The following is a 14,547-nucleotide window of genomic DNA, read 5'->3' as shown; positions in this document are numbered from 1 at the left end:
GAAACTGAACCTCTGTTGGAAGAAAAACATGCTGTCAGAAAAAGACCAAAAGAAACAGGATGATATGGAGAGAATAGGCCCAGGATTAAAATGTATTTCTAAAAAAGTCAAATCTTAAAGGTGGCTCTTAACTTCACATTTGCAGATCCTTTTGCCCCCTAGAACCCTAAGTCCAGTTCTTTGAAATCTACTTCCTTGCTGTTTTTAACTTGGAGATCCTAGCCACACCCAGTTTAAGACAGATCAGGTATACCATCTCATTACTATATATATATATCTTTTAACAATCATGATTTTATTGTAAACACCTGAGTGCTGTTTGTGTATTTTTTTAATTTATTTATTTGGCTGCACCAGGTTTTAGTTGCAGCATCTGGAATCTAGTTCCCTGACCAGGGATTGAACCTGGGCCCCCTGCATTGGGCGGGCACAGTATTAGCCACTGGACCATCAGGGAAGTCCCCAATCATGAATTTTTTTAAAAATGTTTTTATTGTGGTTAAATATACATATAAAATTTATCATTTTAAGCATTTTTAAGTGTCCAGTTCATTGGCATTAAGCACTTTGTTATTGTTGTCTAACAATCACCACTGTCTCCAGAACTTTTTCATTATCCCAAACTGAAAACACTGTACCCACTAAGCTCCATTCTTCTCTCCTCCAGCCCCTGCTAAGTATTCTACTTTCTCTAGATACTTCATAGAAGTGGAGTCATATAGTGCTTGTCCTTTTGTGCCTGGCTTATTTCACTTAGCATAATACTTTCAAAGTTCATCCATGTTGTAGCATGTATCAAAATTTCATTCCTTATTAAGGCTGAATAATATTCCATTGTATGTATATGCCATATTTATCTATTAATCTGTGAATGGGTTGCTTCCACCTTTTTGCTACTATGATTAATGCTGCTATGGGCATTTGTAACCATTACAAATACCTATTTGGTCCCTAAAATGTTTGAGTGTATGGATGTGTATACTGAGAACTGAAAGAAGGAAGGCAGTGTAATATGAATGCACATATGAAGACAATTTCAGTTCAGTTCAGTCGTTCAGCCGTGTCTGACTCTTTGTGACCCCATGAACCGCAGCACGCCAGGCCTCCCTGTCCATCACCAACTCCCGGAGTCCCCCAAACCCATGTCCATTGATTCGGTGATGCCATCCAGTCATCTCATTCTCTGTCGTGCCCTTCTCCTCCTGCCCTCAATCTTTCCCAGCATCAGGGTTCTTTTCAAATGAGTCAGCTCTTCTCATCAAGTGGCCAAAGTATTAGAGCTTTAGCTTCAACATCAGTCCTTCCAGTGAACACCCAGGACTGATTATAACATGATAAATGTGACATGAAAAAATGGGACCAACATTTTTCTTTTAGATATTTGCATATATTACTTTGTTTTCTCATCATCTCTGTGACAACAGGTAGCGATAGTTCATAGTGGCAAACTGGTAACACCGCTAAACCATTATATAAAGTAGACTTAAAAGATGCAATATTTTATTTTATTTGTGAAACTTCATATCTTAGAATGCGCCTGCTGCCTGCTCAGTCACTTCAGTCGTGTCCAAACTCTTTGTGACCCTATAGACTGTAGTCCATCAGGCATCTCTGTCCATGGGATTTTCCAGGCAAGAATACTGGAGTGGGTTGCCATGCCTTCCGCCAGGGGATCTTCCCAACCCAGGGATTGAACCCGCCTCTCCTGCATTGCAGGCAGATTCTTTACCCACTGAGCCACCTGGGAAGCCCGTGCATAATATAGTGAGTGTGAAAATAGTCCATGGCTGTTTCCTTTCAATTTCATCTTAGCTAGTTAAGTTTCTTGCTTGTTATATTTTTATATGAATAGCATTTGTCATGGACAGGGAATTAGTAGTGAAGCTAGAAGATGATTTGTCAAAAAAATTTTCATGTGATTGAGAGTTTTTTATTGGGAATTGAGGGTGGAAGGAGATAATCGATTATACCTCATGATGGAGGAAAAATCTGTGTGTGCTGTTCACGCAGCTAAGGCTCCTCTGGCTGCTCAGGGAAAATGTGACAAAATCAAAATGTCTGGTTGTGAAATTATCTTCCAGTAAGTTTGTTGCCTTTATTGTGCCTATAAAAAATACCATTCATATTTATGTCATTAATAAACTTCTGGGGGGGTAGTAGTATATAGTATAGTTAAGATAAAAAAAGACAACTGGTATTTTTTTGAGAATTATTTGTTTGGTATATTACTAGAGTATGTTTTATAAGTGTAATAGTGTTAGGTTTATATATGCAGTTGAATCATGCATATACTTGTAGCCCCTATGAAATTTGATCTGTCTTTATTATAAACATTATATAAATAAACAAAGTTTAAAAGAAATTAAATAATACAATAACATCTAGCAAGTGGAGACATCAGAATTTGAACCCCAATCTAAGTAGTTCTGAGGATTATGTTTTTTCTGTTGAATCATTCTGCTTTCCCCCCAGAAGCATTCTGGGGACACTGGGGTAAATCTTTATACCTTTATTTGAAGGTCATTTTAAAAATTATAAGTCTGCCTGAGGGTAGCAAACTTGTGTGCTATTGTGAGATAATTGTTGAGACCATTCTAAGGAAGCCAAGGTAATGTCTAGTAATATTCTTAGCATCTTTTTTCTGCACACTGTTGTCCAAATGATTCACTTTGTGTTATACAGAATAGGAAACATTGTTACAGAAGCTATTTTAAGCTGATTTATGGTATAGGCTTATATAGAACTTTTCCTTTGGTCAGAATACTTGGAAGCCTATAGGAATATGTGACCTGCACCAGGTTTCTACAATTCCATCTTCACCAAATACTGCAAATTTTTGAATTTTTTTGGAGTAAGCTCTAAAAAACAAGTCCAAATTAAAAATTTTAATTGCAAATCCCCTATTCATATCCCAGTAACAAGCTTGTGCATGCTCAGTTGCTCAGTGGTGTCTGTGACCCCATGGACTGTATAGCCCGCCAGGCTCTTCTGTCCATGGGATTTCCCTGGCAAGAATACTGGAGTGGGTTGCCGTTTCCTCCTCCAGGGGATCTTCCCGACCCAGGGATTGAACCTGAATCTCCTGCATCACCAGAGAAGGCAACCCCACTCCAGTACTTCTGCCTGGAAAATCCCATGGACGGAGAAGCCTGGTAGGCTGCAGTCCATGGGATGGCTAAGAGTTGGACACAACTGAGTGACTTCACTTTCACTTTTCACTTTCATGCACTGGAGAAGGAATTGGCAGCCCACTCCAGTGTTCTTGCCTGGAGAACCCCAGGGATGGGGGAGCCTAGTGGGCTGCCATCTATGGGGTCGCACAGAGTGGGACACGATTGAGGCGACTTAGCAGCAGCAGCAGCTCCTGCATCTCCTGCATTGGCAGGCAGATTCTTTACTACTGAGCCACCTGGGAAGCCATAACATTATACAAATAGGAAACAGTTAAGCGATCAAAAATATCCAGGCATTGTCAGGAGTAATCTTGATTGTTCCTTTGATCAAAATCCTTCAGTTGCTTCCAAACAGGTTTTGAGATCATGTCACTTTATTTCAGTATATATAGGCTCTTCATCTAGCTTCTACCCCTCACTAGCTTACCTGCCCTCCTTATACCCACACAGCTCCTTGATTCTAGGTTCATTAAAATGTTTGTAGTTCCACAAGGGTGTGGTAGTAATTTCCAGTCATCACTGCCTTTCTGCATGCTCTTTATGTAAAACACCATTATCCACTCCTGCGTTTTCTCTGTTTAATTGTTTCTCAGAAACTCAACTCCAGGCTTGGCTTTCAAGATGCTGCAATCTATTCTATTCCCCCACCGCCCCGTGCACATATCTCTAATGTAGTATTGGTCTTGCTGTCCTGGAATTACAGATGTATTTATTTTTTTATTCCATTCATCCATCCTCCTTGAGGATGTGGACTATGTCTTGATCTTGGACTCCCATTTCTATCACAGTACCCAATGTATAGCAGATGTTATAAAATATTGATTGAAGGAAGTGATGTAAATCAGTAGATGAAACAGTTGGTGAGTTTTATTAGTGATCTTCAGGAAACATTTAGGAATTGTAGCAGATGCTATTAGTTGCTACTGAACAGCCATCCCTTCATTTTTTTTTTTTTTTTTTTGGTTATCAAAACTCAAGTTTCTGTGTGGCAGTGTACTGCAGGGCATGTATCTTCATAGCTGTAAGGCAGTCATGGCATCCTCTTGTCCCCTCTGCCAGTGATCCATCTGGGTTGGACATGCTGGGACATAGGGGGAAGCTGTGGAAGTTTCAGGGAGAGGCTTTCTTCCCTTAAAGGAAACACATTTTTCCCCCTCTTCTCTCTTCCTGCAGTGTTTACAGTTCTCTAAGGCATGTAAAGCCTGGAGCTGTCCTGTAACTGTTAATGTAAGGTGGCAAAGTTATAAATAATATTCTGAGAATTGTGGAAGGGGAAAGATGGAGAGTCAAGATCTTTGAAGAGATCATTGAGCCACATCAATCCTAAATTGGCTGTTACAAGCAGACTTCTTTTATATAGCATGATTTAAGTGGCTTTGTTGATTGAGCCACTATGTAGTTGAATGGTGGCCCTAATAAAAAGATATATCTATGTCAGAACCCCCAGAATGTGTGCATGTGACCTTCCTTGGAAAAAAGGATCTTTGCGGATGTAATTAGTTAAGGAACTTAAGCTGAGATCATCCTAGATTATATGGGTAGGCCCTAAATCCCATGACAAGTATCCTGTAAGAGGTACTTAACGCAGAGGAGAAGAGAAATGGACACTGAGAAGACAATGTGAATCAGATACAGGATTAGAATTCTGCAGTGACAATCCAAGGAACATCTGGAGCCACCTGAAGCTGGAAGAGGCAAGGAGGGGTTCTCTGTTGCCTCCAGAGGAAGAACGGCCCTGCTGACACCTTGCTTCTGACATCCAGAACTGTGAGAAAATTTCCGTTATTTTAAGCCATGTAGTTTGTGGTAATTAGTTAACAGCAACTTCAGGAAGTAATACAAACCATAAGTCAATTCTTCTGTTCAGGTCAGATCAGATCAGTCGCTCAGTCATGTCCGACTCTTTGTGACCCCATGAATTGCAGCACGCCAGGCCTCCCTGTCCATCACCAACTCCCGGAGTTCACTCAGACTCACGTCCATTGGGTCAGTGATGCCATCCAGCCATCTCATCCTCTGTCGTCCCCTTCTCCTCCTGCCCACAATCCCTCCCAGCATCAGAGTCTTTTCCAATGAGTCAACTCTTCGCATGAGGTGGCCAAAGTACTGGAGTTTCAGCTTTAGCATCATTCCTTCCAAAGAAATCCCAGGGCTGATCTCCTTCAGAATGGACTGGTTGGATCTCCTCGAAGTCCCAGGGACTCTCAAGAGTCTTCTCCAACACCACAGTTCAAAGGCATCAATTCTTCGGCGCTCAGCCTTCTTCACAGTCCAACTCACATCCATACATGACCACAGGAAAAACCATAGCCTTAACTAGACGGACCTTTGTTGGCAAAGTAATGTCTGCTTTTGAATATGCTATCCAGGTTGGTCATAACTTTCCTTCCAAGGAGTAAGCGTCTTTTAATTTCATGGCTGCAGTCACCATCTGCAGTGATTTTGGAGCCCCCCAAAATAAAGTCTGACACTGTTTCCACTGTTTCCCCATCTATTTCCCATGAAGTGATGGGACCGGATGCCATGATCTTCGTTTTCTGAATCTTGAGCTTTAAGCCAACTTTTTCAGTCTCCGCTTTCACCTTCATCAAGAGGCTTTTGAGTTCCTCTTCACTTTCTGCCATAAGGGTGGTGTCATATGCCTATCTGAGGTTATTAAGATTTCTCCCGGCAATCTTGATTCCAGCTTGTATTTCTTCCAGCCCAGCGTTTCTCATGATGTACTCTGCATAGAAGTTAAATAAACAGGGTGACAATATACAGCCTTGACGTACTCCTTTTCCTATTTGGAAGCAGTCTGTTGTTCTATGTCCAGTTCTAACTGTTGCTTCCTGACCTGCATGCACATTTCTCAAGAGGCAGGTCAGGTGGTCTGGTATTCCCATCTCTTTCAGAATTTTCCACAGTTGATTGTGATCCACACACTCAAAGGCTTTGGCATAGTCAATAAAGCAGAAATAGATGTTTTTCTGGAACTCTCTTGCTTTTTCCATGATCCAGTGGATGTTCGCAATTTGATCTCTGGTTCCTCTGCTTTTTCTAAAACCAGCTTGAACATCAGGAAGTTCACGGTTCACATATTGCTGAAGCCTGGCTTGGAGAATTTTGAGCGTTACTTTACTAGCGTGTGAGATGAGTGCAATTGTGCGGTAGTTTGAGCATTCTTTGGCATTGCCTTTCTTTGGGATTGGAATGAAAACTGACCTTTTCCAGTCGTGTGGCCACTGCTGAGTTTTCCAAATTTGCTGGCATATTGAGTGCAGCACTTTCACAGCATCATCTTTCAGGATTTGGAATAGCTCAACTGGAATTCCATCACCTCCACTAGCTTTGTTCGTAGTGATGGTTTCTAAGGCCCACTTGACCTAAGTATAAGGATTTTTAGAAAAATTTTCAAACTAAACATATGAAATGATTGATAATAATTGGTAATAATTAAGGAAGAGATCCTAGAATCCCTGAAAATTCTTTCTGTAAGACTTAAAAACTAAGATTGATACAACGTTCAGGTACCCTGGGGGTGGGGTAATAAGACACTATCTGCACCTTTACATAAAACCTGGGGCATACCTATTGAAACCAACTAAAACAGGGTAATTCCTCTAGGATTCCATTCCAAAAAAAACCAAGTGCCCAAGGATAGACATAGATAGATGTAGATACAGTTGCTGCAGGAAACGTCTGTATAACAAAAATTTGGTGACTGCACTATTTTTAGTAGATGTTCTCTTATTTATATTAGTAGGAGACTGGATAAACAGTGATACTCTGTACCACAAAGTACTATGTGATCTTTTGTTTTCCAGCTTCATTCAGATATTATTGACATAACAACATATATAAACTTCAGGTGTACAACATGATGATTTGATCATGTATGTATTGTGAAATGATTATCACAGTGAGGTTAGTTAACACCTCTGTCCTCACATAATTACCTTTTGTGTGTGTGTGTGTGTGTGTGAAGATAACTTTTAAGATCTACTTTCTTAACTTCCAAGTATATGATGCAGTATTGTTAATTATAATCACCATGCTATACATTATTAGACTCCAGAACTTCCTTATCTTGTGCTGGAAGATTATACCCTTTGACCAGCATCTATTTTCTCCCACTCCTAGCCCCGGGCAGCCATCGTTCTACATGCTATTTCTTTGAGTTCCCCTTTTTCAGGTTTCACATACAGGTGAGAACATACAGCATCTGTCTTCCTCAGCCTGGTTTACTTCACTAGCGTAACTCCCTCAAAGTCCGTCCTTATTACTGCAGAAGGCAAGATTTTTTTCTTTTTTATGGCTGAATAATATTCCTGTATGTGTATCTTGCATTTTTGAATCCCTTTATCCATCAGTGGACACTTAGCTTGTTTCCATGTTTAGTTCTATGTGATCTTTTAAAAGTGGAAAATCAGTGCTGAATTATCTATAATTTATTTTTGAGAGAAAAAGCAAGATGCAGTATAGAATGTATACCATGACCTTCTGTGTATAAAAACAAACCTAACATTTGTATATGCACAGGATGAAAAGTCAAGAAGGCCTAAAAATGTTAACATTTCTAGAAAGTGGGAGTGCAAAGGAAGACACTTGCCTTTCTACACTTTTGTATTTGCACTTTGCTTTTTTTAAAAAAAACATTGTCTTTAAGTAAAACCATTGAGTATCAACACCTGGAACAGTGTGAGTGATCTCCGATTTAGGAAGGACTCCAGGGAATATCTGTAAAATTAAAGCTTGGAGAAGAGTAGTTAGAACAACAATAAGGCAAGAAAAACAGCTTCACAATGAACAGCCTGAGGACCTTCTTCAACCAGGACAGATGTGAACCCAGTCTCAAAGTTATGAACATTATGATAGTAAATATCAAACTTAATAAAGGCCAGAATACTGGAATAAGAGGAATGCTTTTTGAGGGAAAATACAATATGGGTTCTGTTTGGGAAGTACTACTTGGCACAATGAAAAATTACCTTATATAATTAATTTAGATCTGGTTGACAACAAATAGACTCAATCAAAATTTTAGCAAATTGACAGATGACAGATCCTTCAATAGCAACCAAGAAAGAATGCCATATGCCTAATATATGCTGATGATTATAAGCGGTAACTATGTGCTGGATACTTATTTATTTGGACATTTTATATGTTACTTCTGTATTCTTCATAATTCCCTGTAAAGTAGATGTTATCACCACTTAAGAGGAAAGTGGTTAAGCTCATTAAGTAACTTGTCCCAGGTCATACTGGTAGGAAGTGGCACATCTGGAATTTAAGGCTATCTCTACCTGACTTCACTTTCCCAACAGCATCTTCAAGGAGTAATGGCAGATAGCAAAATTATGCCTTCCATTAAGACCATTATTGATAATGATATCCAAGGTCAAGCTCATTATGGGAATTTTTTGTTCCTGTTTTTAAATATAGTCAGAAGTGATTGGGATTTGAGATAGCTTCAGAAATATATATACTTAGAACAGAAAAATATATAAAAATTTAAATATCTGAAAAAGAATGAAAAGAAAATCAAGACCAGTAAGAATTTCAGAATGAAGATATGGAAATTATCAGATCTTACATAATTAAAGTTGCAAAATTGAAATTATTAGGGGCCAATGCAAAAGATGGATCACAACAAACTGGAAAATTCTTAAAGAGATGGGAATATCAGACCACCTTACCTGCCTTCTGAGAAACCCTTATGTAGGGCAAGAAGCAACCGTTAGAACCAGACATGAAACAACAGACTGGTTCAAAATTGGGAAAGAAGTACATCAAAGCTGTATATTGTCACCCTGCTTATTTAACTTTTTTGCAGAGTACATCATGCAAAATGCTGGGCTGGATGAAGCACACACTGGAATCAAGATTGCCAAGAGAAATATCAATAACCTCAGATATGCAGATGAAACCAGCCTTATGGCAGAAAGCAAAGAGGAAAGAGGAACTAAAGAGCCTCTTGTCGAAGGTGAAAGAGGAGAGTGAAAAGGCTGGCTTAAAACTCAGCTTTCAAAAAACTAAGATCATGGCATCCAGTCCCATCACTTCATGGCAAATAGACGGGAAAACAGTGCAAACAGTGACAAGACTTTATTTTCTTGGGCTCCAAAATCACTGCAGATGGTGACTACAGCCATGAAATTAAAAGATGCTTGCTCCTTGGAAGAAAAGCATATTTTCTTTTCTTTTCAAAAGAAAAACCCACCTAGACAGCATATTAAAAAGCAGAGACATCACTGAGCAACCAAACAACAAATAGGTGTTGATTGTGTTTCCAGGCAAATAGACAATTAAAAAAAAATCTTTTAAAGATGTTATTTTTAGATTTCCCTTTTTTAAAATATCTTGCCTTTTTTTTCAGTTGAAGACAGGCTGTTTCCTGTTTATCTATTATGTCTGTTTATTTCTGAGTTAATCAGAAGAGACTAGATTTTGCTTCAGTAGCATCCTCAAAATTAGTGGCTTAGAACAGTAGTGTACTCCTCATTCATGCTATTGTCTGTGAGCTCTGCTCCGTGTTGTTCTCACTAAAAGATGCCAGTTGGCAGAGGCTTCACTCTCTGAAACATCACAGAACTACAACCAGGGGAAGGAGAAGGTCAAACTATGCAACAGCTCTTAAAGGTTTCCTCCTGGAAGTGACACTCTTCAATTCTATTCAGTTTTATTGACCAAAACAAATCACATGGCCACTACTAGCTTCAAGCGGGCAAGCAAGTGGAGTCCTACTGTGTACCTGGAAGAAAGAAAATTAGAAATACTAGGGAATAGCAATATTTGCTTCCACTCTTCCGGTCGTTAAATATTCATTTAGTTCTCCTTCTTGTTTGCAAAATACATCTATCTCCTTCCCAGGGTAGACATACCAAAAACATCATCTAGTCAGGACGCCTAGTTCAAAACCCAGAATCAGAGTTACATGTAGTGATCTCTACAATAGGTACAGATGTGCCTCCTTTTGATCTAAGTGATCTCTGCATTAGGTACAGATGTGCCTCCTTTTGTGCTTAGATCAAACAGTCAATACCTATTTGTTGTTGTTTGGTCACTCAGTGATGTCTCTGCTTTTTAATATGCTGTCTAGGTGGGTCATAGCTTTTCTTCCAAGGAGCAAGCATCTTTTAATTTCATGGCTGCAGTCACCATCTGCAGCCAGAAGACAAGCGAGAAGACCCATGCCAGAAGACAAGTTATCTGTCCCTATGGATGAGATAGTCACAGCAAAGATTCCTGTTTGAAAGGAATAACAGAAGTAGAGGCTCATCTGTGGTAGTTGTGAAATCCTGTGGGCGGCTGTTTTGAGGACCCTTTATCACTCTGGGGAATGGGGAATGTGCCTTCATTAAGCCCTGGCACTGCTCCCTGTAAGTGGCTCCTTTATTCACTGTTCTCCACTATTCATGATTCTTTCTGTGACTGATTCTTCCTTTTCTGTTATCCTTTGTGGCTACTTCTGGAATAGGTTTTGGGGGGTAATATGTCCTCCTTAGGGGCTGAGCAGCTTTCTTAGTCTGCTTTGTGCACATAGATGGAGTTCTAAAGGTGAAAAGACATTTAGGCTAGTGGTTATTTTGGAAGTACAACTCTCAGAAACATAACCAGGACGGGGAAAAAGTCCAAACTAGTCATTTTCATCAGCTCCATACTTCCTTCAAGATGTAATTCTCATTTGGTATGTATTTGTTTTCTAGCCCCAGTTTATCCTCCTATCTCTCCCTCTCCCTCTCTTCTTCCCATCTCCCTCTCACAGTGATTACATAGGTTTACCAAACTTTGATAAAATAGTTACTTTCCCTTAGTCTCTTTTTCCCTAAACCATTGTGTCCAAACTACTTTTGTTGATTGGATCTTTGATCTAGGACCTATTAGTCCACTCATTAAAAGATTTTTAAAAATGGGTGAAAAAGCCAATCTTTTAATTTGATGCATTGCCTCCAGGCTGAGCTTTAGTTGTCCTTTATCATTCCGAACATTTCTCAATTGTATCTTGAACTGTTTGGGGTTGAGAAGTAGTTACCTACTTCAACTCTACAAGTTCTCAAATTGGAGTCTATTCCTTTCATTCTTGGTTACAAACTGGTCAGCTCTTTTCCCACTACATCTCTTTTTTGTAATATCTTGCCAAATGCAGCCAACAGCGATGAACACACAGCATTTTGTTTTCCAATCTTGCCCTTAAGCTATAGATTTATTACATGACCTGTCTTCCAAGTTAGCTGTGAGCAACAGTTTTATGAAATGTTTCACCACTGTAGATCATAAATTGCTCTCTCTCCATCCTCTGAAAATGGTTTCCTTCCTGCTTGCCATCTCTCTTAATTATTTTAGGTTCTTGTTATGGTAGCACCTCACTTTAGATAACAGTTTCTACCTTAAATGAAGATGATGTAGATTTTGCTGCAGTAACACCTGAAATTCTCAGTGGCTCAAAACAATAAAAATGTATTTATCACTCATGCTACTTGTCTTCACAATATGGAACAGAACTCTTCAACTACCCTAAATAGACAGGGAACCTCTCTACCAGTGTTCCCAAAGACAAAATGCTTACCCTGGGGGATACTCCACACTCTTAGGGTTCACAGGAAGGATAATTTTTAAGGACTCAATATCTGGGTCCTCACTTAACATATACACTTTATCTTTTTTTTTCTTCTTTTGTCCTGAATGACCTACTCGTCCATTCATCTGGTTTTCAGAACCAAGGTTTTTGACTCGCCTTTGGGCTGATGCCTTAAGCTTTTCAGGGCAAAGACCCAAAGCATGGCCACAATCTGCACCACTTGCCCTTGGATTTCCCCAGCACAGGTATCTAACCCACCCATATCTGCATTTGCATACTGGTTCTTGGCCTCTGCAAGCCACTTCTCAAAAGCCTTATTCTTGCATGTAAGACCCCATCAATGGAATATTTCTGGTGGCCTCTGAAAACGTTGTCAGTTTTAATAAAGGTCTCTGGTTGTACCTGAGAAATGGCAAGTACAATGGGAACTGTCTTTTCCTGAAATGTTGCAGATCAGTTACAGCAAACAGAACGGCGACCGTCAAGGAAAACTGTCACTTTGGGCTCCTTTTTGACCACAGCAGCTATATGGAAGCAGCTGCAGTTTCGATAAGGGCCACAACATATACATTTTTAAAAAATTGATCTGCCTTATTTTTTAAATTAATTTTTGAATCTCAATGGCTGAAATAGAACTTTCCGATTCGTATAGAAGTCTAATAGCTGGTAGGGAGATAGGTGCTTAGATACTCAACATCTAACTGAAAGAGGGAGGAAGAGAGCAGCTTGCAGATCATGCATTGGTAACTGTTACAGACCAGACTGGGAAGCAACATAAATCGCTTCCATTCACATTCTGTTGTCCAGAATTCAGTTTATATGGCCACGTCTAACTTCAAGAGGTGCTTTGTGCCTATGAAGGAGAGTAGGTAGGTAGGTTGGGCAAACAGCTAATCAGTCTTTTGATATAATGGTGGATATCAAATTATTAAACTATTCAGTTTCATTTTTTGCATATGTAAAAGAGAAGAGTCACAGTCTGTTTTTAAAGCCAGTATTTAAAATGCCATGGAAAATGTCTTTTACAACTATTTTCACTTATGATGAAAAATTTTATATTTCCTTCAAAAGGAGCAAGAACCAGTAGCAATAAGAACTGCCAACACCCAATCTTCATTTCTAAATACTGTTCTCTGGATCCTTGTATATGTATGGCTGAGTCCCTTCACTGTTCACCATAAATTATCACAATATTGTTAATTGCCTATACCTCTATACAAAATGTTTTTGGAATTAAATAAGCAAATACCATTCTCTAACACACATTCTCTACTAAAATGAATCAGGACTCCTAGGAGAAATGGCTGATTCTTGATTGGGGCAGGGAAACGCAAGATGAGCTTACAGCATCTTGTAGTACCAGGAAGTCTGAAAGTGCTAAAAAATTAATAATAATTGAGCATGTCAAAGAGACACAAGCATCAAACTGAAGGAACTCTCAATGGCCAAAGCTGGAACAATTTGAGCAACAAAATAATGTGGTATTAGATTATAACCCAAAGTATAAAGCACATGTCCACAAGGCCATGGTGGTATAGATAAATGATTGAAATAAATGGGGGAGAAAACGTTCCTTACAGAAGAATTCCACATAAGTTATGTAGATATTGCCCCCTCCTAAAGTGGACCTTAGTAACCACCTCTCTTGCTTTGGAACTAAGGTGGACTTAGTGACTGATTTCTAAAGAACAGAGTGTAGAATGGGAAAAATGGTAACTTCACAGTGGAGAAACCTGCAGGTACCATCTTAACCAAGTGACTAAGGTTAACATTACTGGTGGTGTCATGTAGATATCATGTATACCCTAATATGGTATAATAAGAAAGGGGTTTCAATTCTGTGGCATTCTTCCCCAAAACCCATAATCCTAGTTTAATCATGAGAAATATCTCAGACAAGTATAAGTTGAGAGACATTCTACAGAAATATCTGACCCCAGAATTGCCAAGGTCATTAAAAACAAGGAACATCTGAAAAACTCACAGACTAGAGAAGACCAAGAGGAAATGGCAGCTAAATGCAATGTGGTATTCTAGATAGGATGATGGAATAGAAAAATGTTGTTTAAAAAAGCTAATGAAATCTGAATAAAACATGTAGTACAGTTAATAGTCATGTCCCAGTGTTGGATTCTTAGTTTTGACAAATGAGCCCAATGATGTAATATTAAGGGAAACTGCAACTGAGTATAAGAGGACTCTCTACTGTCCTTGCACTTTTCTTGAAATCTAAAATAGCATCAAACAACTGTTTAGTCTTCAAGATTTGTTTGGAAAGCATCTCCTCGTTCTCTCCACCAATCTTAATCTATTATGTCGTGAACTTGTCCACTCTGAACAATGTCCGCTTGTCCACTCATGAACTTTGCACTCCCACAGTCAAAAGACCAACCTTAAACATGACTTCCCCAAACCTTCTATATATCCTGTCTTTGCCCCCCCTCCTCTGAAATGCACTTAAAACTTGATCTTGGAAATGGTGATTTTTTTTTTCCTTTAACCACAGTATGTAATAACCTCTGCTTTGCTTTCTCCATAGGTTCTTTTGATAGCTCTTCAGTAGGAGCCATTGTTTTAAAAGAGCAAACGTTAAAGACATCTCTTGTGGAAATTGTATGAATCAGAAATTAGATGATATCATAAATTTCTTAATAATTTTCTTTGGTGTGGTAGGGAGGTTATGTATATAAATATCCTTTCTCCTAGAACATGCTTGCTGAATTATTTAGGGGTAAAATGTCTATTTAGCAGTAAACTCTTTAGGGGTAAAGTGTCATGGCACCTGCAATTTATTTTTAAGTGGTTTAGGAA

The 14,547-nt window shown here is 39.1% G+C and overlaps 1 non-coding gene across 1 annotated transcript; it reads right to left on the bottom strand.

Annotated features, from left to right (window-relative positions):
* Positions 1 to 12,162: 12,162 nt before the first annotated feature.
* Positions 12,163 to 12,297, bottom strand: LOC138987330 (small nucleolar RNA SNORA16B/SNORA16A family). The gene has a single exon (XR_011463816.1). It is a non-coding gene; the product is annotated as a small nucleolar RNA SNORA16B/SNORA16A family (small nucleolar RNA).
* Between the last annotated feature and the right edge of the window lie 2,250 nt (positions 12,298 to 14,547).

Source organism: Bos mutus, chromosome 3, assembly GCF_027580195.1.
Source record: "Bos mutus isolate GX-2022 chromosome 3, NWIPB_WYAK_1.1, whole genome shotgun sequence".
Lineage (NCBI taxonomy): Eukaryota > Metazoa > Chordata > Mammalia > Artiodactyla > Bovidae > Bos > Bos mutus.
The sequence above is the reverse complement of the archived record's forward strand: the minus strand, read 5'-3'. Positions and strand labels throughout refer to the sequence as shown.